Source organism: Phyllostomus discolor, chromosome 8, assembly GCF_004126475.2.
Source record: "Phyllostomus discolor isolate MPI-MPIP mPhyDis1 chromosome 8, mPhyDis1.pri.v3, whole genome shotgun sequence".
NCBI classification, from domain to species: domain Eukaryota; kingdom Metazoa; phylum Chordata; class Mammalia; order Chiroptera; family Phyllostomidae; genus Phyllostomus; species Phyllostomus discolor.
In genome coordinates this window covers 53,006,556-53,029,349 of record NC_040910.2, presented here as the reverse complement: position 1 = coordinate 53,029,349, position 22,794 = coordinate 53,006,556, and the positions used below count along the sequence as shown (strand labels likewise).

Below are 22,794 nucleotides of genomic sequence, written 5' to 3'. Positions count from 1 at the left end.
ACCTGTATAAAAGTAGCATGTTTATCATTTTACATTTTATCCATTCCCAGAGGTTTCCGCACTTTGCTTTCTCCTACCTCTCTAGTCTATCAATGGATTTCATGTACCTCACATCTTCTCTTTTGATTGTACTGTATAAAATAAGGTGCAAAACTGTCATTTTCCAGAGCATTTTCTCAATCCACTAAGGTTTACTTTCCAGCAATTGTTGTCAGTTTGGCTCAAAAAAACTCATAAAAATTCTTACAGGTCTGGATGTTTCTTATGTTGATACCCCCTTACATCTTCCCCTTTGATTCTGAGGGAAAAAAATAAGTGGTAAAGCTGCCATTTTCCAGAGCATTTTCTCAATCCCTTGAGATTTTTCTTCCTGGCAATTGTCATCAGTTTGGCTCAAATACACTCATAAAGATTCTTACAGGTATGGACGTTTCTTACATGGATGGCAGTGAGAGGACAAGAGACATCAGAGTTGAAGAGTAATGTCAAACATCAAAGGAGATGGTAGTTCAGGATCCATGAGGAAGCCGAACCATGGTCCTTAGAAAAAGACCAATAAATAGAGTTTCTGGCCCACTAGTGATTGAGAGATCTGTAATGCTGAGAGCTCAGGCTGCTTTTGTTTTGGGAGTCCATTTGCTGGCATGTACCCTGGAGAGGTGAGACAGTGGCTACAGTTAATCAAATATTGCCCTCCCAAAACCCCATCTGTGAGCAGCAGGGATGGAGTCAGCAGTAACTATACCATATCAATGACTTCACAGGTATCATTTAACTTTCATCATCTTGAAAGTAGATATGACTATATATGAATTTACAGAGGCTCAGAGTAATGATGTCACTTGCTCAACATCACAGGACAACCAAGTGACAAGTCTGGATTTCAACAGCCACCTCCAGAGCCACAGAGCCTTATAATTGTGTGGGAGAGATAGGCACATGCATGAATAGCTCAAAATCAAGGCCAACCACCCTGCATATATAACAAAAAAGCAAACAATATGTATGAGGACTACAGGGAAGAGAAATGTTCATCTTGCCCTTTCTCTGCCTCATTGAATTGTGCACTCACCATGCCACAGAGAGGAGAGCTACAGCCAGTGGGGAGGAAGAGCAGGGACTGCCTCTACACTGTCCAGAGCAAAAACCAAAAACCAAAAAGATACATGAGGCATGTCTAGATCAAAACTGCAGGTACATTCATTACTCAAAGAAAAAAACACAAACAAACAGGGCATCCTCTAGTATATGATGGAGAATGAGGGAACATTGGACTGGGAATTAAGAGAATTGAGTTTTCAAGTTTCTTTCCCATCAACTTGAAGTGTGGTCCAGAGCAATTACAGATGACATGTCAGCTCTCTAGGCCAGTGGTCACCCGAGGAAGGCTGGCTTTCAGCACGATGCCGCAGTCTCCACAGACAGCCATACACAGAGCAGGGGCTGCCACTCAGTACGTGCCCAGATAGAGGACCTGGAAGAACATAAGCCTCCTGTATTTTTTCCACCTGACCACATCCTAATTGGCAGAGTTGTACTATTGTCAGGCTGCCCATCAGATAAAACATTCCACCTCACAGGTGGATGCATTTCAGTGAGTTGCCAATAAACTGCAAAAAATCTCTGCTTCTAGGATCAGATAGCCTGAAATAGCAGAAGTATTAACAGACTCTTAACTTTTGATGCAGCTCCCCTACGGAACCAAAAGCAAGTGAGAATCCCCTTGCATGCTCAACTAAGAGTGCCAAGTTTTGGTATTTAAACCTCAGGATCCTCTGTGGCCTGAGTAAATGTAATTAAATCTAGGTTTTCCCCTACTGGACTTAATTATCATTCAGTCTATGATGGCAATAATAATACTAATAATATGTTCTTACGTCAGTACTTTTCAGCAGTTCAAATGGCTTTGACATGCTTTATCTCACTTGAGCTTAATAACAGCCATGCAGAGTAAGTAGGGCAAGTATTATTATCTCCATTAATACTAATAATAGCTAACATTTAGGTGGCCCTTTGCATTCACAAAGTGCTTTCATACATATTTTCCCATTTCTAATGGCTGAGTTCTCGGACATCAGGACTGTGTTTAATTTATCTCTTTACCCTGCAGCGCTGACATAGGCCCAGGCCCACAGATGATGCCACTTGGTACATGTGTATAACATTTGAAGTTGATGTGATCCTAGGGAAACTCCATCAGCTTGCTAGGCAGCTATGTCTATCCCTAGAGCTCATACAGGGAAATTGATGCTCAGGGAGTTTAGTGACAGGTTCAAAATCACACAGGAGCACCCAGACCCAAAAAACAGTACTTTCTGATTAAGTCCAAAATGTTATGCTCCCTGCCCCACACCAGTGCTTGTCGAATTTTAATGTGTAAATAGATCATCTGGAAGCCTTGCTAAAATGCAGATCTGATTCAGTAGGTCTGGGGCAGAATGTAGATCTGACCTTTAGACCTACAATAGGTACCTACAGTAGTACATTCCAAATGTGTAACTCCAAGGTGATGGGGGGGATGCTGATTTGAGGACCACTTTTTCTTTTTTTATTCATTCTTCTTTTCTTTTGTTGCATTTTTAATTTCTTTTTCTGCTAGCTTTATTGGCATGTAATATTGTATAAGTTTAAGGTATACAACACAATAACTTGACATGCATATATAATGTGAAATGATTACCACATTAAGGTTAATTATAAGATGAATAAGTCCTGGAAATGCAAGGTGCATCCCAGTGACTATCGTTAACAATACTGTTTTCTATACTTGAGAGCTGCTAAGAGGACCATTTTTTGAGAAGCAAGTAGACATAAGAGGACATGAGCAAGACATAGAGGCCATCTCCCAATGTAACAGTAGGAATAGCATTAGAGTCCACTTCACCAACCCTGGCCCTACCCAAGTCTTGTTCTAGACATGCACCCTCCTAACTCAGTGAAGCAGCACCCAGGCGTTTCCCCACTCACCCTACTCCTGTTCACAGCTGAGAAAAGGTTCTGAACCTCCCACATTTATAAATATTGAATCTTATAATTTTTTTAGAAAAAGATATTTCATTGTTGTTAAGGAACACACACCAAGCCGTGTAACTGGGGTGAAAATTGACTTCAGAAAATCTGGGTGGGTTCCTGTGAGGCCACCTGCACTGGTTCCCTTCAAACCCCAGCATTCTACTAAGTTTATCCTTCTGTGCCACCTCCCTGTCCATTTGGCAGAGATTGTCTCTATCCCTTGTGTCAGAGGAGCCCCACATTCCCTGGGCCCAGAAAATCCCCTCCAGGAAGACATGAACAGAGCCTGACCTGGTACTAGGTCAGATCATGCTTGAGTACCAGAAATTCTAATCTTGCCAAACTGGAAACACCAGACAGGGCCACAGAAGCTGGTGAATGACCTTTTTGTGAACTTGATGTCTTTGTCAGTCATGCTGGCCTGTCGCTGATCTCAGGGAGGACACAGAGCTGTGTAAGAAACCGACAGGTTCTCCAGAGAAAAAGAACCAATAAAATGTATACATAGAGGGGGAGATTTGTTGTAAGAAATCAGCTCACACAACTGGGGAGACTGGTAAGTCCCAAGATTTGCAGGGTGGGTTGAGGAGCTGGAGACCCAGGAGTCGGAAGGCCTGAGAACCAGGAGCCTGACAGAAGAGCCAGTCTAAAGGCCAGCAGGCTTGAGACCCAGGAGAGCCGAGGCTTCGGTTTGAGTTCAAAGACAGGAAAAAGCTGATGTCCTGGTTGGAAAACAACCAGGCAGAAAGAATTCCCTCTCCCTCAGGGGAAGATCAACCTTTTTTGTTCTATTCAAGTCTTCAACCCATGAGATGAGGCCCACCACTATACAGACAACCAATTTAAATGTTAATCTCACCCCAAAATGCCCTCCCAGGAATACCTGGAATAACATAGGACTGATATATCAGGATGATATCTGACTATCATCTTGTGCTCAGTCAAGTGGGTACATAAAATTAACTATCACACTAGGGCACCAACCACATCCACATGCTGTTCACAGACAAAGCACCAAAACTCCAACACACTCTGACATCTGCCACAATGCATGTCCTGCTTTGTAGGACTGCTTCCTTCCTGAAGGAATCTTTTCAGTGTGACTATCTTGCTACAGTCTGTGGACATACTAGTTACTATTGCCCAAGGCGTATTCAGGAGATACTGGCCCCAAAAGACCACCAGCCAGCAGGGAGGTGGGGCAAAGTGGCACATGCCCAAGACAGGATAGCTGATTCCAGTGTGGGAAGCTGTCCAAGACCTCATGCAGAAGGACGAACTTCAATCTTGTCTCCATTCCATTGCTATCCCTGAGTTCAACTCCATTCTTTTCATGCAGCTCAAGAGAGGAGGGACAATTCCTCAAAAATCAGATGAACATTTAAAAATGAGTATGATATAGGCTCAGGAATAATGGAATAATCTGCCAATGGGAGAGGAGTTGTAAGAACAGGCACAGTCCTGGGAGGACGAATCTACCATGCAGGCAGAGGCCACACAGAGCAGTCCTCAAAGGGCCATGAAAATGTGTGCTGGGTGACTTTGATCCAAGAAGCCCTCTTGGTCCATGGTCCACCCTGGTCTGCACTGTCATCAGTCAGAGGTGCTCAGAAAAGAATTATTGAGTTTCCTATGCCTAGCAGGTGAGATTAGAGGGTGCAAAAAAAGAAGGTGTGTGCACTAATGGGTGAAGGGAAAATGTGAAGTCTAGTCTTTAGAAGTGGGGAATGTAATCCTCACTGAGGAAAAGAAAAGGTGGCTCAGATATTCTACTTGCAAACTCCTCCTGTTCAATAAAGAAACAGACTTGCAAGAATCCCAATCTTGGCCACAAGTTGCATACTGCCTATGTACAAGGTGTGACATTCAAAATAGTATGTCCATTGTATGCCAGGCATAGTACTAGTTATCAGGAAAAAAATATAAAATAACATAGTAATTTGTTCCATTTGCAAAAACTATATAATTTCTAATATATGTGACTTCATTTAATCCCTACAATTTATTTCTGAGTTATATAGTATAATCCCCATTGATATACAAGGTGATTGAGGTTTAGAGGGATTAAACCTTTTATATGAGATTATGAAAATAGAAGGTAACAGAGTTTGGTATAACTAAGACAAGTCTACACATATCTACAAGGGGTATTAAGATCTCTCCACAGTGATCTTAGGGTGCCAACAGAAGAGCTCTTGGAGTGCTAAATATAAGATGATCTTGAGATCTCTAGCATCCTTTTCTATGACATCTTACCCAACTCATCAAACACCTAGGACCAAGAAGCACCACCCTGATTCCCTCACCATCATTCACCAAAATCTACTCTCAGGAAAAGTTCTGTTATTAATTATAGAACTGTTCATAGTGAATGAGTCATTTTGTGTTACCTCTCCTAAGGGTAATGATACACTGTTTTCTTCCTAACAACAAAATTAAGATCATTGTCTCCCACTAAAGGAAAATATGATTCTGAATTATTGAGAAAAGAATCTGGACACTCTTCTCAAACTGTACCATATCTGCTTATAAATCAAGGCTCAAAAAATAAGCATATTCAGCTATTTTGACTAACATTTATTCTTCACTTACTTGATCATTCATAACTTATTATCCATTGTGTGCCCAGGAATGTGGATTCATAGGTGAATAAGACATAGGTTCTGCCCCTGAGAACCTAAAGTCTTACTGAGGACTGGGACAGAGAGGCAATACAAAGAAGCAGATAGTCACCATTCAAGTGCTACAATAGAATTATGGGTTATGGGGGAATTCTAGAAAGGAGCAACTAACACAGACTGAGTGAAAAAGCAGCACAGAAGAGTGAAATTTAAGTCAAGCTTTATTTTTTAAAACTATTTTAATTATTTATTTTTAGAGAGAAGGGAAAGGAGGAAAAGAATGGAGAGAAACATCAATGTGTGGTTGCTTCTTGCATGCCCCCTACTGGGGACCTGGCCCTCAACCCAGGCATATGCCCTGAGCTACACTAGCCAGGACTGAGCTTTAAAGGATAAGATGTTTCCAGGTAAGAGGAAGAAGAGTGTTTTAGGCAAAGGAAGCTATGTGAACTTCATGGAGGGGTGAAATGGTAGAACACTGCACCAAGGAATAGAACATTTCTCCCACACTCTTTATATCATAGCTTGGCTCATGGAGGGCCTACTGTGTGCCAGGTACCACAGAGCAAACTAAAAGTCTTTAACTTTGAGATATAAATTGATGAAATATTAAAGCACGGAATAAGCAAACAACACCTCAAAAGAGAATCATCCAGGAATTATTCCAAGATAGTAAATGGCAATTTACTAATGGCTGAAATGGACAATAACTGCTAGGAAGTCATTGGCATTGTTTGTATTGAAACCACATCAAGACTGGATCATTACCTTCTAATAGACAGCATGTGGCAGACTGTACAGTTTAACACACAGCTGTGAGTATAGGAAACACAAGGTCAAATTGCATAACCCCAGATGACATTCTCTCAACCACCAGTTGTGAAGTACTGTGTGGTGCCTTATGTGCTGAGCACTCTAGTGGGCACCATGGGATAGGCAGAATGAGTGGAAGGATTAGTATCTTCTCTCCAGCAGGCTGCAGTTGAGGTAGTATGCTTTCTGAATCAATACTTGAGAACAAGTCATTGCAATATGAGGCATACTAGAGATGCAAATGGAATTGAGAGAAAGGAAAAGTAACGAGATTGCATGGAGGAGGTGGTACTGGAGCTGGGGTTTGAAGGAGTGGAAAGATTTGAAGAAGGAGGGACAGAAGGACAATCCATTCAAGAGCAACAGACTGTCAAGTTGCAGAAGAGGACGTTTTTCTGGCAAATGTAGGTAGAGTAAAAGAAACTGTCAGCCTACAGCAGTGGTTTTGTTTTAGAGGGTAATAAGTGGACCAGAAAACATAGACCATATTTTAACAAGTCCTAACTCACAGCCAGAGAAGCCTGGACAATGGAGAGCCATTCTAGGGTCTTTTCACATTCAGGTGTAAACTGATTGCATACCTTGGGAAGAGTGGCTCAATTATTACCAAAGAAAGGATGAGCTGTCACTTTCCTAGGTGGCCCGTGGCACAATATGTCTTCGTTATACTTTGGTAAGTGTAGTGGTCAGAATTCTCCAGAGAAACAGAACCAATAAGATAGGTAGACAGATGGGTAGATGATAGATAGAAAGAAAGAAAGGAAGAAAGAAAGGAAGGAAGGAAGGAAGGAAGGAAGGAAGGAAGGAAGGAAGGAAGGAAGAAAGAAAGAAAGAAAGAAAGAAAGAAAGAAAGAAAGAAAGAAAGAAAGAAAGAAAGAAAAGATAAATGGTAGAGATTTTTTTAAAGGAATTGGTTCACACCCATTGGGGGCTGGCCAATATAAAATTTGCAAGGCTGGCCAGCTGGCTAGAGCCCCACAAAGAAGTTGAGATGTGATGGCTGGAGCCCAAAGGCAGAATGGAGGCAGAATTCCCTCTTCCTCAAGTGACCACAGTTTTTGTATAATTAAGGTCTTCAATGGAGTAGTTGAAGGCCCACCTTCATTATGGAGAGTATAATGTGGCCCACCCACATTATGGAGAGTAAGTAATCTGCCTTACTCAAGATTTACTTATTTAAAGGTGAATTTCATCTTTAAAAATGCTTTCATGGAGACATTTAGACTGGCAGTTGACCAAATATTGGGGTACACTGGCCTGATGAAGTTAACACATATAATTCGCCATCATAGAAAGGAAACCAGGAATCTTATCCCTCCAATCTGGACTCCTCTCCAGTTGTCCTGGCTTCTGGGGGAGTTCATAGTCTGTTTGGAATGGATGTTCAGTCTTGCTAGAAGAAACTTCAAAAAGCAAGCACTCAATCAGTCTTAAGTTGTACCAGGCCTTCTGTCTTAGCAGAAAAAAACTTCCCTGTCTTCCTAAATCCATTCTTTTCAAAGCCTGCTCCAGCTACACCTCTTCTATTTGGAGAGTGGCCCCAGGGTTGACCCCAAGGAGGCACCTCTTGCAGATTTTTCACTTGTCTGTAGAAAACAACCTGGCAAGACATTGCACATGAAACTGATGGTATTAAGGCTGTGTTTGGTTTGGTTCAAAGATTTGTGATCAGCCCTCAGAACTGCATTTAGTGTATAATTCACTATGGTTTGACATATCTTATGTTGGGAGAGGGATGACTTTCATTTAATATTAACCAAGCAGCCTTCTACCACTTCCTCTTTTCCATTGTTTCACTTTAATAAACAATGGAGTTAACAAGTTGTTTAAAGTTGCCAGGGCTCTGAAGCATTCTTCTAAGTATTCTGCCTCACACATTACCTGGAGATTGTACTCAATATCTCTTTAGAAAACACACACACACATACCAAACACACTAGACTCAAACAAACTATGCATTGTTTCTAAGTAATGGTCATAAGATATTTGAGGTTTCTAAAAGGGAAATGTTAAACAAAAAATAAGTAAAATTGTTTTCCCCAAAATTATTCAAGCTGAACAGCAACAACAAAAAAAAGATTGAAGTCAGAGACATTAACCCACAACTGGTAACTCCCTCTCTAGCTGAGGAAGGAACTTCTGGTTAAAATGGTGCCCATCTCTACCAAACTCACACTAAAACATCACTGAGGGTACAGAGATATATGAAAACTTACTACACCACAACACAGAGCTTAGAGACAATGTAATATCAGACTCTGTTAGTAATATCCGCTGAAGTGAGGTGGATTGGAATCACCCAATTGAGAGTTCCCCTCATGGCAAAACTGGGTTTCATGTCTTGCAGCAAATAGGAAAAGACATCTTACAGAAGCACAGGCAGAAGGAAGACAGGCAGCACTTCACTGCCATCCAAGAGCGAGGCTAACACACCATATACTGGAGAGAGAAAGGAGAAACACCACAGGCAGTGTGTGCTGGGAAGTGCCATGTTTCCCAGCCTCTGTCAGTTCTGGGTACAAACCTAAAACACAGTGATCCAGAATGTTCTGAAATAAAAGAACAAGAAGAGATATGCCAGGTAAGTGGCAATATGTAAACTAGAGATAGCTACAATCACATATGGCAGACAAATTAGAATTCATAGCCAAAAGCTTTCCAAAGAGGATTATGTTACAGTGCTAAAGGGAAGTGTTCACAATGAATGTGTAAATGCATTGCTAGTGTTGAGTATTAAGTGGAACAGTAAAATATTTTGGCTTCTTATCTTTACATTAAAAATGAAGCCTACTAGACACATAAATATTCATTTCTTTAATTGCTTAAAGAAATATTCCAGCCTTACACTGAGAAAGGGCTTCAATGTCTCTGATCTTTTAGGACCAGGTATGGAAGAAAAGGGGCCACATATGAAACCTGACAAGCTCAGGGGAGGCCTGTTGTGGTGGGCCCTACAAACACAGAGACCTAAACATATAGGATGGTCTGAAATTAAAATTTCCTAATTAAAAGTATGTTAGGGAGGCAGTCATGTCCTAGGCTGGAATCTTCCCAGACAAACACCTTAACTCAGCCTGTATGTTGTCTTTTTGCATCTACGGTAAAACACCTTTGGGATGTCAGATTTTCTTTTTCTAGACCCCTCAAAGCACAGTTAGCAGGGAGACACCACAAATCCCCTCCTTGTTATAGTTATCATGTTAATTGTTGACTGTTAACTATCCTGTACTTACTAAAAGAAGTGTGTTATCACTTTACTTTTTATCCAATCCCAGAGGTTTCCCCACTTTGCTTTTCCTGCCTCTCTACTCTGTCACCAATGGATTTCATGTAACCCCCTTACACCTTCTCTTTGGGTTGTAATGTATAAAATAAGGTGCAAAACTGCCATTTTTCAGAGTATTTTTTCAGTCTGTTGAGGTTTTTCTTCCCAGCTGTTATGGTCAGTTTGGCTGAAATAAACTCATAAAAATTCTTACAGGTTGGGAGTTTCTTATGTTGACACAGGAAGTAAGGATAGAGAAAAAGTTCTTATCTGACAACATTAAGAACCATGCTTTCCTCAAATTCTTGGTTTGAAAACTAGGACATATCTAAGGATAAAAGTCATACATATTTTGTTCTAGGGGTACCTCAAGGTGAGCCCCTTCATCATGCAGATGTACTTTATTAAAGGACCTATTCCTCCACCAAGGGAGCTCCAGGTGCTGGTGAAGTCATCCCAATTCAAATGCTGCAGAATGAGATGTCAAATACTCTCTCCAGTGCCATGAGGAGCCATCCATTTCCAGGGGGGAGAATATGCCTCTGGATTGGGTCTCTCATCACAGAGCAGAGGTCACACCTGCAGGTCACTTCCATAAATCTGTGAGCCAGGTGGGAACTGCAGAACAGATAAAGCTCAGTGTCCTCAAAAGGAGCAGCTAACACCCAACTCCAGCCTCATTCCCATGACATGCCAATGTCATCCCAATACTATTAGATCCTCCCATCTATAAAGAAAGTCACAAATCCAGAGTTTTGTGATAATTCATTGATACTAAGATGCACAATGTTTTCACATTTTAACATTTTTTAAATCAGTATATGCCTTACAATTATAATTGGCAGCAATTTTTTTCTTCCTTAGTACAATATAAAATAAAGGTACATCTTAAAATCAGTCCTGGCACCTTAGACATCTTAGAGTCAATAGGATATGGAATATTAACTCTCCAGATATCTAAATGTTGGCAACTAATTCAAGCAAAAACAAAAACAAAAACCACTGTGAAGGCCAAACAAAAATAACTGCAGAATGGATGGATGAGTTATAGTTCAGAGTCTTTTTTAGAAAGACATTTTGATGCTCTCCTGGAAATTCTTTTTGAGGGCAACTGGCAAAAATTTTATTTGTGCTAAATAAAATTGTTATAATTAATAGAAATGAATTGATCTGTCAAAGTCTAAGAAATTCGAGCCATAAAAAAGGTTAAAATGGCTTAAATTATATGTAATAAGATTTAAAATATCAAAAATTTACCATACATGTGTAGAATATACCTTTTTGTTCAGTTATCAGGGAACATTTATTAAATTTAATCATATGTTAAGATTTTTTAAGCCACTAAATTGCAAAAATCTAAAGTAGTCTAGACCAGGGGTTAGCAAACTATAACCCAGAGGCAATATTCAGCTTACCATCTGCTTCTGCAAATACAATTTTACTGAAATATAACCATTTTGAACACAGCTAATTTTTTCCCTTTATTCACTTACTTTTAGAGAGACAGGAACAGAGGAAGAAAGAGGGAGAGAAACACTGATGTGAGAGAGAAACATAGATCAGTTGACTCTTGTATGCATCCTGACCAGGGACAGATCCTGCAGCCCAGGCATGTGCCCTGACTGGGAATCAAACCAGGGATTTTTGCTTTGTGGGGTGATGCCCATCCAACTGAGCCACACTGGTCAGGGCTCCTTTTTTTTTTTTTTAACTGTCTATGGCTATTTTCCTCCTACAATGGCAGAGTTCAATAGTTGCAACAGAGACTGCACATCTGCAATGCCATCCTAACTGACTCTTTACAAAATTTGCTTATCCAAATCTAAACCAAAGTATGTTATCACAACTTTATTTCTAAAAAAGAAAGAAAATTACAGCAATGACTTTAATTCATGAAGGGAAACTAATTTAAAAACTAGAAAACACTTTCAGGCAATTGTATAAAATTAGAAATACAACTGCTGATCGCAAATTATTTGAATAAATCATAAGGTTCAAGCACTATACAACTAAACAAAATTTGGGAGCTAAAGAGTAAATTTCATACCATTCAAAGCTTTTCTGGGACAACTCAAATAAACAAAATTATGAATGACATAGGAGACATTACAACTGATACCAAGGATAAATAAAGGACCATAAGAGACTACTATAACCAATTATATGTCAACAAACTGGACAGCCTAGGAGAAAGGATAAATTCTTAGAGACATACAACTCACCAGTCACCAAGACTGAATCAGGAAGAAACAGAAAATCTGAACAGACCAATTACTAGCAAAGAGATCGAGTCAGTAATTTAACATCTCTTAAAGAGGAAAAGCCCAGAACCAGATGACTTCCCTGGTGATTTTACCAAACATTTAAGGAAGAAATAACACTAATCCTTCTCCAACTTTTCCAAAAAATCCAAGAGAAGGGAACATTTCCAAACTCATTATATGAGGCTAGCATTATCCTGACAAACAAAGCCAGATAAGGATAATACACAAAAAGAAAACTACAGGCCAAAACTCTCAATAAAACACTAGCAAACCAAATTTAGTAGCACATTAAAAAGATCATTTATTATGATTAAGTGGGATTTATTCCTGGCATGAAATGATGGTTCAATATACTGTTTTGTACTAGTATTAGCCTATCTATAGTGATGCTTTCAGCTAGAAATTTCTGAGGGCACTCACCTGGGCCCATGGCAAGCGCTCACAGATGTTTTCCCTTTTGGAACAGTGTTGTGGCTGGCCCAGCCCTATAGTTCTTATTATGATTGCAAAGACACATTTGAGCAATAACCATAATGAAACTTTGGTGGGGTGGGGAGGAGTAAGATTTATTGCTTAGAGGTCCTGGAAGGTATACAACAAGCCTCAGGCCACACAGTGAGGTCATGGGGGGAGAGAGAAAGAAAGGGAGAGAGAGAGGGAAAGGGAGACAGAAAGGAAAGAAGGGAATGAAGGAGGGAGGGAGGTGTGTGGGAAGCAGGGAGGGAGGAAGAGTGAAAGGTGGAGGAAGAGAGAGAGAAAGAAGATGGGTCTATAGTCCTGCTTTTATTGAAGTTAATGGCGGGGTGTCTATTATTTCACAGCTTCACTCTTTACTAGCAAATTTAAACCATAGGAACAGGAGTTAAAGCTCAGGAAGGGAAAAACAAGCGAACATTCAGTTGTTATCTAAGTCAACCAGAGATCTCTAACACAAAGAAAATGTCAGGGGTAGGGCTACCTGGCTCTTTATCTGGTCTTGTGTCTGGCAACGTGTCTATTTAAGACAGCTGTCTTTAGAATGGATGCCTCTGCAATCAAAAGCTGAATGTCATGAATTTGCATTACCATGAAGAATGTCAGCTGTCAGGCACACCACACATACACAAATCAAAAAATGTGATATATCACATTAATAGAATGAAAAAAATCATATGATTACCTCAATGGGTACAGAAAAAGCATTTGAAAAAATTCAACATTCATTCATGATAAAAATTCTCAACAAGTAAGGTAAAGAAGAAATATACCTCAAAATAATAAAAATTGTGTATGACAAGCTCACCACTAACATCATACTCAATGGCGAAAGAGTGAAAACTTTCCTCTAAGATCAGGGACAAGACAAGGTTCCCACCCTCACCATTACTATTCAGCATAGTACTGGAAGTCCTAGCCACAGCCATTTGGCAAGAAAAAGAAATAAAAGGCATCATAATTGGAAAAGAATTGGAATTTTCTCTATCCACACATGACACAATTTTTTTTCTTTTTTTAAGATTTCATTTATTTATTTTAGAGAGGGAGGGGAGGGAGAAAGAGAAAGAGAGAGAAACATCAATGTGCAGTTGCTGGGGGCCATGGCCTGCAACCCAGGCATGTGCCCTGACTGGGAATCGAACCTGCAACACTTTGGTTCTCAGCCCACGCTCAATCCACTGAGCTATGCCAGCCAGGGCATGACATGATTTTTATATACAGAAAATCCTAAAGATTCCATTGGAAACTTTTCTTACTAAATAATAAAGCTTTCAAAATTTCAGTGAAAGATCATTCCTGCACTATTTAATATGAACCAGATCATAAGAAATAACAGAGAGTTACTTGGTGGTTTATTTCACCAAGTTCTACTTATTCTCTCTGACATCTAAGCAATCAAAAACACAGCTGAAGCACCATCTCTTTGATAAAATAGACAAGAAAAATCTGAAATAAAGTAGTAGTAAATAGATCTACCAATTATCAGAAAAAATACATTTTTTGTTAATTTTTACCCAAGGATATATTTATTGATTTGAGGGAGAGAGGGTGGAAGAGAGGGAGAAAGAAAAAGAGAGAGAAACATCAATATGAAAAAAGAAACATCAGCAGGTTGCCTGCCATACATTCCATGACCAGGGATCAAACCACAACCTAGGTATGTGCCCTGACTGGGAATCAAACCTACAGGGTGATGTTCCAACCAACTGAGCCACCCAGCCAGGACCTGAAGGATACTTTTGTAATAAAACATATTTTATTCCAGGAAATCAAGAATGATAATAATATTAAAAATCTATTAAAAGAATGTAGACTATTAATGAGAAAACTAGAGTCTCTGACAGTGGTTTTGACTTGAGTACCCAAATAAGGCCCTTACTCTAAGAGGAAAAGAGAATGCAAAGATGTTAGGTGGCATAGTATAAAATAAAAAATAGTAACCTGATAAATATCCCAGAGTGGGTATAAGGAAGAAGATATCTTAAATATTAATAATATACTCTCTAACTAGGTTAGGTTTGTAAGCCAGGCCCTTCATTCTTACCATTCCAATTCCATCAGTCACCACTTCCCCCACCCCATCTTTCTCCCCATACTCAAGCCAGGCTAAACTACTTGGAATGCCCTGCAAATGCCTTTATATGACACTCTGGATTTCCCGTTTCAGAAACCCTCCTTTCCTTGGCAACTTTGTGATTATCTTTACCATTCACTTGAGATGTCACTTTTTCTGGGAAACCTTCCCCACCCAACCTCCAAAGGTATGACAGATGTTCCTTGTAATGGACAATTGTCTCACACGGATCCCTTAATAACTTATCACATTAATTAGAAATGTCCATTTTCCTTTTCTTCAGCTCTTTTTTTTTAAGTTGAATCTATTGGGGTGACATTGGTTAATAAAATTATATAGGTTTCAGGTATACAATTGTACAATACATCATCTGTATGTTGTACTGTTTGTTTACCATCCCAAGTCAAGTCTCCTTCCATCACCATATGTCCCCCATGTATCCACTTCTACCTCCCCACACCACCTTTCCCTCTGCCAGTCACCATACTATTGTCTGATTCCACTGAGTCTTTCTTTTTTGTTCTTTGTTTAATCCCTTCACCCATCTCAGCCAACTCCCACTCCCCTCCCCTCTGACAACTGTCATTCTGTTCTCTGTATCCATCAGTCTGTCTCAAATTTGTTAGTTTATTTTGTTATATAGATTCCACATACAAGTGAGGGTTCTGATCAAGATGGATGCATATGTAGAAATGCTTTGCTTCCTCACACAACCAAAAAAATGATAACAAGAAATTTTAAAACAATAAACAACCAGAAGGGCCAGAAAATCAAACTGCATGAAACTCTGACAACCAAAGAGTTAAAGAAACATTCATCCATTCTGGTAGAAGGGGTGGAGACCAGGCAGCTGAGCAGAGAGTATGTGCAGCAAGGCAGTGGACCACTTGGGCAAGGGGGGCTGAATGAAAAACTAAAGACTCAAAACCTCTAGTTGTAAAATACTGTGAAGGTTGCCAAAGTGGGAGAAACTCCCAGTCTCACAGGAGAGTTCATTGGAAAGTGGGACTAGAGCAGAGAGTAAGTGGCATTGTTCCCAATCCTTTCCCCACAGACAGCACCACAATGCAGTGATGTGGTTTGCCCCATCCTGGTGAATACCCAAGGCTCCCCTACCTTACAACATAACAGGTGCACTAAGACAAAGAAATATGGCCCAAATGAAGGAACAGATCAAAACTCCAGAAAAAGAAAGCTAAATGATGAGAAGATTGACAACATTGCTGATGCAGAATTCAAACACTGATAATCAGGATGCTGACAGAATTGATTGAGCTTGGTAGCAAAATGAAGGAAGAAATGAAGACTACACAAAATGAAATAAAGCATGATATACATGGAACCAACAGTGAAGGGAAGGAAATCAGGACTCAAGTCAACAATTTGGAACAAAAAGAAGAAGTAAACATTGAAGCTGAACAGAATGAAGAAACAAGAATTCCAAAACAATGAGGAGAGGCTTAGGAAACTATGGGACAACTTTAAGCACTCCAGCATCCAAATCATAGGGGTGCCTGAAGGAGAAGAACAAGAACAAGAAATTGAAAACTTATTTGAACAAATAATGAAGGAAAACTTCCCCGATCTGGCAAAGGAAATAGATTTCCAGGAAGTCCAAGAAGCCCAGATAATCCCAAAGAAATTGGATCCAAGGAGAAAACAACAAAGGCACACCATAATTATTAAGTTACTCAAGATTAAATATAAAGAGCAAATCTTAAAAGCAGCAAGAGCAAAGACATTACCTACAAATGAGTGCCAATAATATGGCTATCGGCTGATTTCTCCAAAGAAACCTTACAGGCAAGAAGGGGCTGGAAAGAAGTATTTGAAGTCATGAAAGACAAGGAGCCACATCCAAGATTAATCTCTCCAGCAAAGCTATCATTTAGAATGGAAGGGCAGATAAAGTGCTTCCCAGATAAGTCATGTTAAAGGAATTCATCATTACCAAGCTCTTATTATATGAAAAGTTAAAGGGACTTATCTAAGAAATACAAGAAGATCAAAAATATGAACAGTAAAATGAAAACAAACTCATAACAATCAACAACTTAACCTAAAAAACAAAAACTAAGCAAACAACTTAAACAGGAACAGAATAAGAGAAATGGAGATCATATGGAGGGTTGTTGTTGGGAACTGCCCTGCCTGGTTTCAGAAGCTGTAATCCCTCATGGCTAAGGCTGAGTAAAGGACCTTAGGACCATAAGCCACTTAGGAGACAAAGCTTATCTTCCTTGTAGGGGAACAACCTCTGCCCCCTTTCTCTTCACCCTGCTTGACCCTGGGGAGATGACTGGTTAGCCAATGATGAGTAAGGTTCCTTAAAAGAGGAATGACCTAAGACAGGCACAGTCGAGAAGGGGCCCTGAGAACAGAACTTTGGGGGGGTTATAGAAAAAGGGGGTGATGGATCCTCGCCCCCTGGCTTTGACATAACCTGAGTCCTCATTCTGTCTGCAGGAAGTCTCCTAATCTCTTGCCTGCCTTACTTTCCCTGCCTGATTTAAGCCTGAAACAATGCCTTAAACCAGAAACAATGTTGGAGGTGGGTGCGGCCCTGTGCTGAAAAGGGTGGGTTCCCTAGGGTGATCAGGCCTAAGAAAGAATGCATAAAATCCTATGAAACCTACTTTGCTAATACCCTTAATTTAAATGATAAGGGCCCCAGTAGGAAGTGAGTTTGTTCCCCAAAGTTTTATGGCCCTTTAACTCTCTGACCCTGACTCAGAATAAGCCCTCAGAGTTCTTTGGATGTTATCTATTGTTTAATCATTTCTGCCTCACAATGATTGATGAGCTTTACATATACACCCTGTATTCCTGTGTAAATTGAACCCAATAAAAGCTCATCAAGGCAAGGGTCAAGGCGCTCTCCCCTTAAGAAAGTGGCCGAGGTGCTCTGAGGCTTTTTCTCCTCTTGAGAGAGAAGCTGCACCGTCCCTTTTCCTCCACAGGACTCGGTAGTCCGTGTGAATTTATCTCATCTCATCCATAACACCGAGGACCCCAGGAGTCAGGATCCGCATCAGGTTATCTGTGGGAAGGGGGAGGGGAAGAACGGGGGGAATAAGAAGCGTAATTGGTAGGCATAAAATAGACAGGGGGAGGTTAAGAATAATAAAGGAAACAGAGAAGCCAAAGAACTTATTTGTACAACCCATGGACATGAACTAAGGACAGGGGGGATGCTGGAGGGATGAATGCAGGTTGGAGTGGGGACAAAGGGGAAACAAAAATTAAAGGGGACAACTAATAGCATAATCAATAAAATATACCTAAAAAAGATTCCACATATAATTGAAATCATATGGTTCTTGTCTTTCTCTGACCGACTTACTTCACTTAGCATAATAATCTCCAGGTCCATCCATGCTGTCCCAAAAGATAAGATTTCCTTATTTTTTACAGTTGAATAGTATTCCATTGCACATGATGCTGTGTGTAAATGGACCACAGCTTTTTTACCCACTCATCTATTGATGAATACTTGGACTGCTTCCAAATCTTGACTATTGTAAATAACACTGCTGTGAATATAGGGGTGCATATATTCTTTTGAATTAGTGTTGTGGATTTCTTCAGATGTACTCCCAGAAGTAGAATTGTAAGGTCATAAGGCAGTTCCATTTTTAATTTTTTGAGCTATCTCCACACTGTGTTCCACTGTGGCTCACCAATCTGCTTTCCCACCAAAAGTTCAAAAGGGTTCCCTTATCTCCACATTCTCATCAGCACTTGTTTGTTAATTTACTGATGGTAGCCATTCTGACAAGTGGGAGGTGATATACAATTGTGGTTTTAAATTGCATCTCTCTGATGATTGAACATCTTTTCATATGTCCATTGGCCATCCCTGTGTCCTCTTTGGAGAAGCATCTATTCAGGTCCTTTGCCCATTTTTTAATTGGAGTGTTTGTTTTTTTTGGTGTTGAGTTATATAAGTTCTTTATAAATTTTGGATAGTAACCTCTTGTCAGATGTCTCATTGGTGAATATGTTCTCCCATTCAGTAGCTTAAGGGTGGATACTTACTGACTTTCATGGTTCCCATTCAATGTTGTATCCCCAGCAGCTAGCACTGTGTATGGCATATAAGAACGTATGAAATGAATAAAGTGTTTGTGATTTCAAATAAGACAAGGACCCTTTCCTCAAAGAATTCAGTCTGGTGTTTACAAAAAAAAACAAACCATATAATCTGACAATTAGAGTGCAATATGAGAAATAAATAAACCCATAAAAAATGCCACAGCAGCCCAAGGTGTGATGCTAGATGATGGATATAAGACTTGAGACCCTCCAAGATGATTGAGAATGTCCTTCTTGAGGGTCTCCTAAATAAGAGTAGAATTCCCTCCAGGTATTCTCAGACCTTGAACTGATCAGCAGGAGTCAGTGCCAGCCCACATGTGAACCTGGGGAACAAAGAGATCCACTCTGCAAGCCAGACCGTGGCAGCAGCCCAGGGAGCCAGACTGTCAGCATGAGCTCCCTTGATGCATCAAGCTCCCTCTTCTCTCCCTTTTCCTCTCACTCTGTTTTTTAGTAAATCTCTCCTCTTCTGAATCTGTTTCTCCTCCTTTCTTGATTTCTATCCTGGGGTGGGGGCATTGGTAATAACCCCTTCACTGGTGACAGAGGAATAGATCAATAAATACATAGGTAAATAGCTTGGCAATTACCACTGTTAGAAAAGAAAGAGAATCAGACACTAAATAAAGTTAAACCAACTGATGGTACTTGAAGAAAAAAGAAATAGCCATGGGGTGGCCAATAAGTCATGATTTTATTCTTATTTTAGTTGAGGTGTCTAGAATAACTGTTTTCCTTTCATAGTATGTTTTCCTGCCAAAATTCTCAAGACAACATTCACTCTGAGATATTAGGTATACAAATACAAATCTTTATTTCTGGCATATATGCCTGTCATCAACTCACATAGCTACCTAACAGTTTCTCACATTTTCCACTAATAAATAAATCTCTTTTAACTTCATATTAGTCTGTGTAAACCCATGATTGTCACTGTCAAAAGCTTTCACTGTTGCTGTGGCTCTACATAAATTTAGTTCCAAAGGCATGTTAGAAAACTCACCCACAAGTTTTGTGAAGTTGGGCTTTGATCTCCTGAGGCTGGTCTCAGAAAGAATCCTCACAGGGGACTGTGTCCTTCACTGCCTTACTTAGAGGATGGGGATTTAGTATTTTTAAGGTAGGCAATGACTATTGTAGGCTGCAAGATAAGAAATCTTTGGTAAGTCATGAAAAAATAAATAGAACTGAGTTTCCTAAAATATAAAATGATGGGGAGTTCTGGCTAAGATGTAGGCATAGGTAGAAACCCTTCATTCCCTCGCACAACCAAAAGGAGGATAACAACCAATCTAAAATCAATAAACAACCAGAAGCACCAGAAAATCAAACTTCATGGAACTCCAACAACCAAGGAATTTTTTAAAAATCAACCAGAACAACCAGACCAGTAAGGCAGACCCCTCTGACAGCAGGCAACTCAGAAAAACTGTGGGGAGGCAGTGGGGTGGGGCTGACTGTCAAGCTTGGTAGAGCTGCACAGGAGGGACTGACTTAAGGGGAAAACTGAGACTCGGAGCTGACTGTGGGCTTCAGCTGGGGTTGCCACAGTGGGAGATACTTCCAGTCTGACTCAAGAGTCTGTTGTAAAGTGCACTAGAGATGAGCAGGCAAGCCGCATTTTTCCCTCCCCCACAGGCAGTGCAGCATAGAGGATCACCCTACCTGGGTGAATACCTAAGGTCCCTCCCCCTTACAACTTATCAGGTGTGCCAAGACAAAGAAATATGGCCCAAATGAAAGAACAGAGCATAACCTCAAAACTAAGCAATGAGGAGATTACCAACCTATCTGATGGAGAATTTAAAGCCCTGATAATCAAAATGTTCATAGAACTGATTGAGCTTGGTCAAAAAATGAAAGAACAAATGAAAGATACCGAAAATGAACTAAAGCAAAATTTTCAGGGAACCAACAACGACAAGAAGGAAACCAGGATTCAAAACAACTTGGAACAAAAGGAAGAAATAAACACCCAACTGGATCAGAACAAAGAAACAAGAATCCAAAAAAATCAAGAGAGGCTGAGGACTCTCTGGGACAATCTGAAATGTTCCAATATCCAAATTACAGGGATGCCAGAAGGAGAAGAACAGCAGTAAGGAACTGAAAACTTATTTGAACAAATAATGAAGGAAAACTTCCCCAATCTGGCAAAGGAAATAGACTTCCAGAAAGTCCAGGAAGCTCAGAGAGTCCCAAAGAAGTTGGACCCAAAGAAGAACACACCAAGGCACATCATCATTAAGTTACCCAAGATTAAAGACAGAGAAAATCCTAAGAGCAGCAAGAGATAAGAAGACAGTTACCTAAAAAGGATTTCCTATAAGGCTATCAGCTGATTTCTCCCAAGAAACCTTGCAGGCAAGAAGGGCCTGGGAAAAAGTGTTCCAAATCATGAAAGGCAAGGACCCACATCCAAGATTACTCTCTCCAGCAAAGCTATCTATTTAGAATGGAAGGGCAGATAAAGTGCTTCCCAGATAAGGTCAAGTTAAAGGAGTTCATCATCACCAAGCCATTATTATATGAAATGTTAAAGGGACTTATCTATGAAAAAGAAGATAAAAATATGAACAATAAAATGACCACAAATTCATAACTATTAACAAATGAACCTAAAAGAAAAACAATGAAAACAAAAACTAAGCAAACAGCCAGAACAGGAACAGAACCAGAGAAATGGACATCACACAGAGGGATTTCAGTGGGGAGGGGGAAGGGAGGAATAGGGGGGAAAAGGTACAGAGAAGAAGAAGCATAATTATTAGGCATAAAATAGATGGGGGGAGATAAAAAATGGAATAGGAAACAGAGGACTCAAAGAACTTATATGTACAACCCATAGGCATAAACTTAGGGGGTGTGAGATGCTGGAGGGTTGGGGACAGGGTGGAGGGGGAACGGGGGGAAAATTATAATAGCATAATAAATAAAAAAGACTTTAAAAACATGTAAAATGATATAACCAGATTAATGTTGCCAATGCAATGCTGTGAAGAGTAAAAAGGAGAATGAAATTGAGGCCCACCAAGCTCACCTGAGCACCAGGTGAGGGTGAAAGTGGGTATGGAGGGATAAAAAATGGCTTCACCAACAAAGATCCATGTACAGTCATGATAAGTTTTTATATTAATTAAATCTTTGTCAAATTAGACCTATACAAAAGGGAAATGTGGATTAACAGAAGACTGTTCCCTGCATTTTGCTATTCTTTTATTTCCCTTCTTAAGCACTGCTGTGGTCTGAATGCTTGTGTCCCCTCAAAATTCAAATATTGAAATCCTAATGTTGAAAGTGATGGTATTAGTAGGTGGGGCTTTTAGGAGATGCATAATTTCTCATGAATGGAATTAGTGCTTCATTAAAGAGGTATCAGAGAGATCTATGGCCCCTTCCATCAGGTGAGGACACAATGAGAAGGGGCTGGCTCTGAACAAGAAAGAGGGACCTTACAAGAGCATAACCATGCTGACACCTTGGTCTTGAACTTCCAAACTCCAAAGCTGTAAGAAATAAGTTTATGTTTTTAATAAGCCATCCTGTCTGTGGAATTTTGTTAGAGCAGCCCAAACAGACTAGGACAAATGCTTCATGGTTTAGATTCTAAGTAAGCCTCTTCATGAACATTCAGCTGGCCCCATATGAAGCTCCACTATTATGTTATGGTGCAGAAAACTAGGCAATGATACCATCTACATATTCATTGTTGAATGTTGGAAGAAGTTACATTCACCTTTGATCCTGCCACGGATCACACCAGCATTTTTACTAGTCTGGAGATAATGCTTTACCCCACCATTTCTCAAACTTGCATAATGCACAAGTCCTCTGTAAAGCACAGGAGAAAGGGAACACAATCCCAAGTGGTGAAAGGCCAAGGTGTGGGGTGGGCTGCCTGGCAATGGCTGCAGATAAACATGGCCCACAGGCACATGGAGCAAAGTACTGTATCCAACTGCATCAGGATGACCCTATTCCTTCAAGGACATGAGTTATTCCAGGCCCTAAACCTTCTAGCATCCACTACACCCTCAGGTCTGAAGTCATAAAAATGTGACAGTAACAGTAGCAATAGTTAGAGAAAATTGTGTCACTGACATCATTAACATCAAAGAGAAGAAACTTGCCCCCTCAAACAATATTTCTACACCTTCAGTTCTTATACAA

General features: G+C 40.1%; 1 long non-coding RNA gene across 1 annotated transcript; it reads left to right on the top strand.

Moving 5' to 3' along the window:
- Positions 1-314: 314 nt before the first annotated feature.
- On the top strand, positions 315-16,444 carry LOC118502301. Its single transcript, XR_004905011.1, has 3 exons — positions 315-448; positions 6,046-6,055; positions 16,432-16,444. It is a non-coding gene; the product is annotated as an uncharacterized LOC118502301 (long non-coding RNA).
- The last annotated feature ends 6,350 nt before the right edge of the window (positions 16,445-22,794 follow it).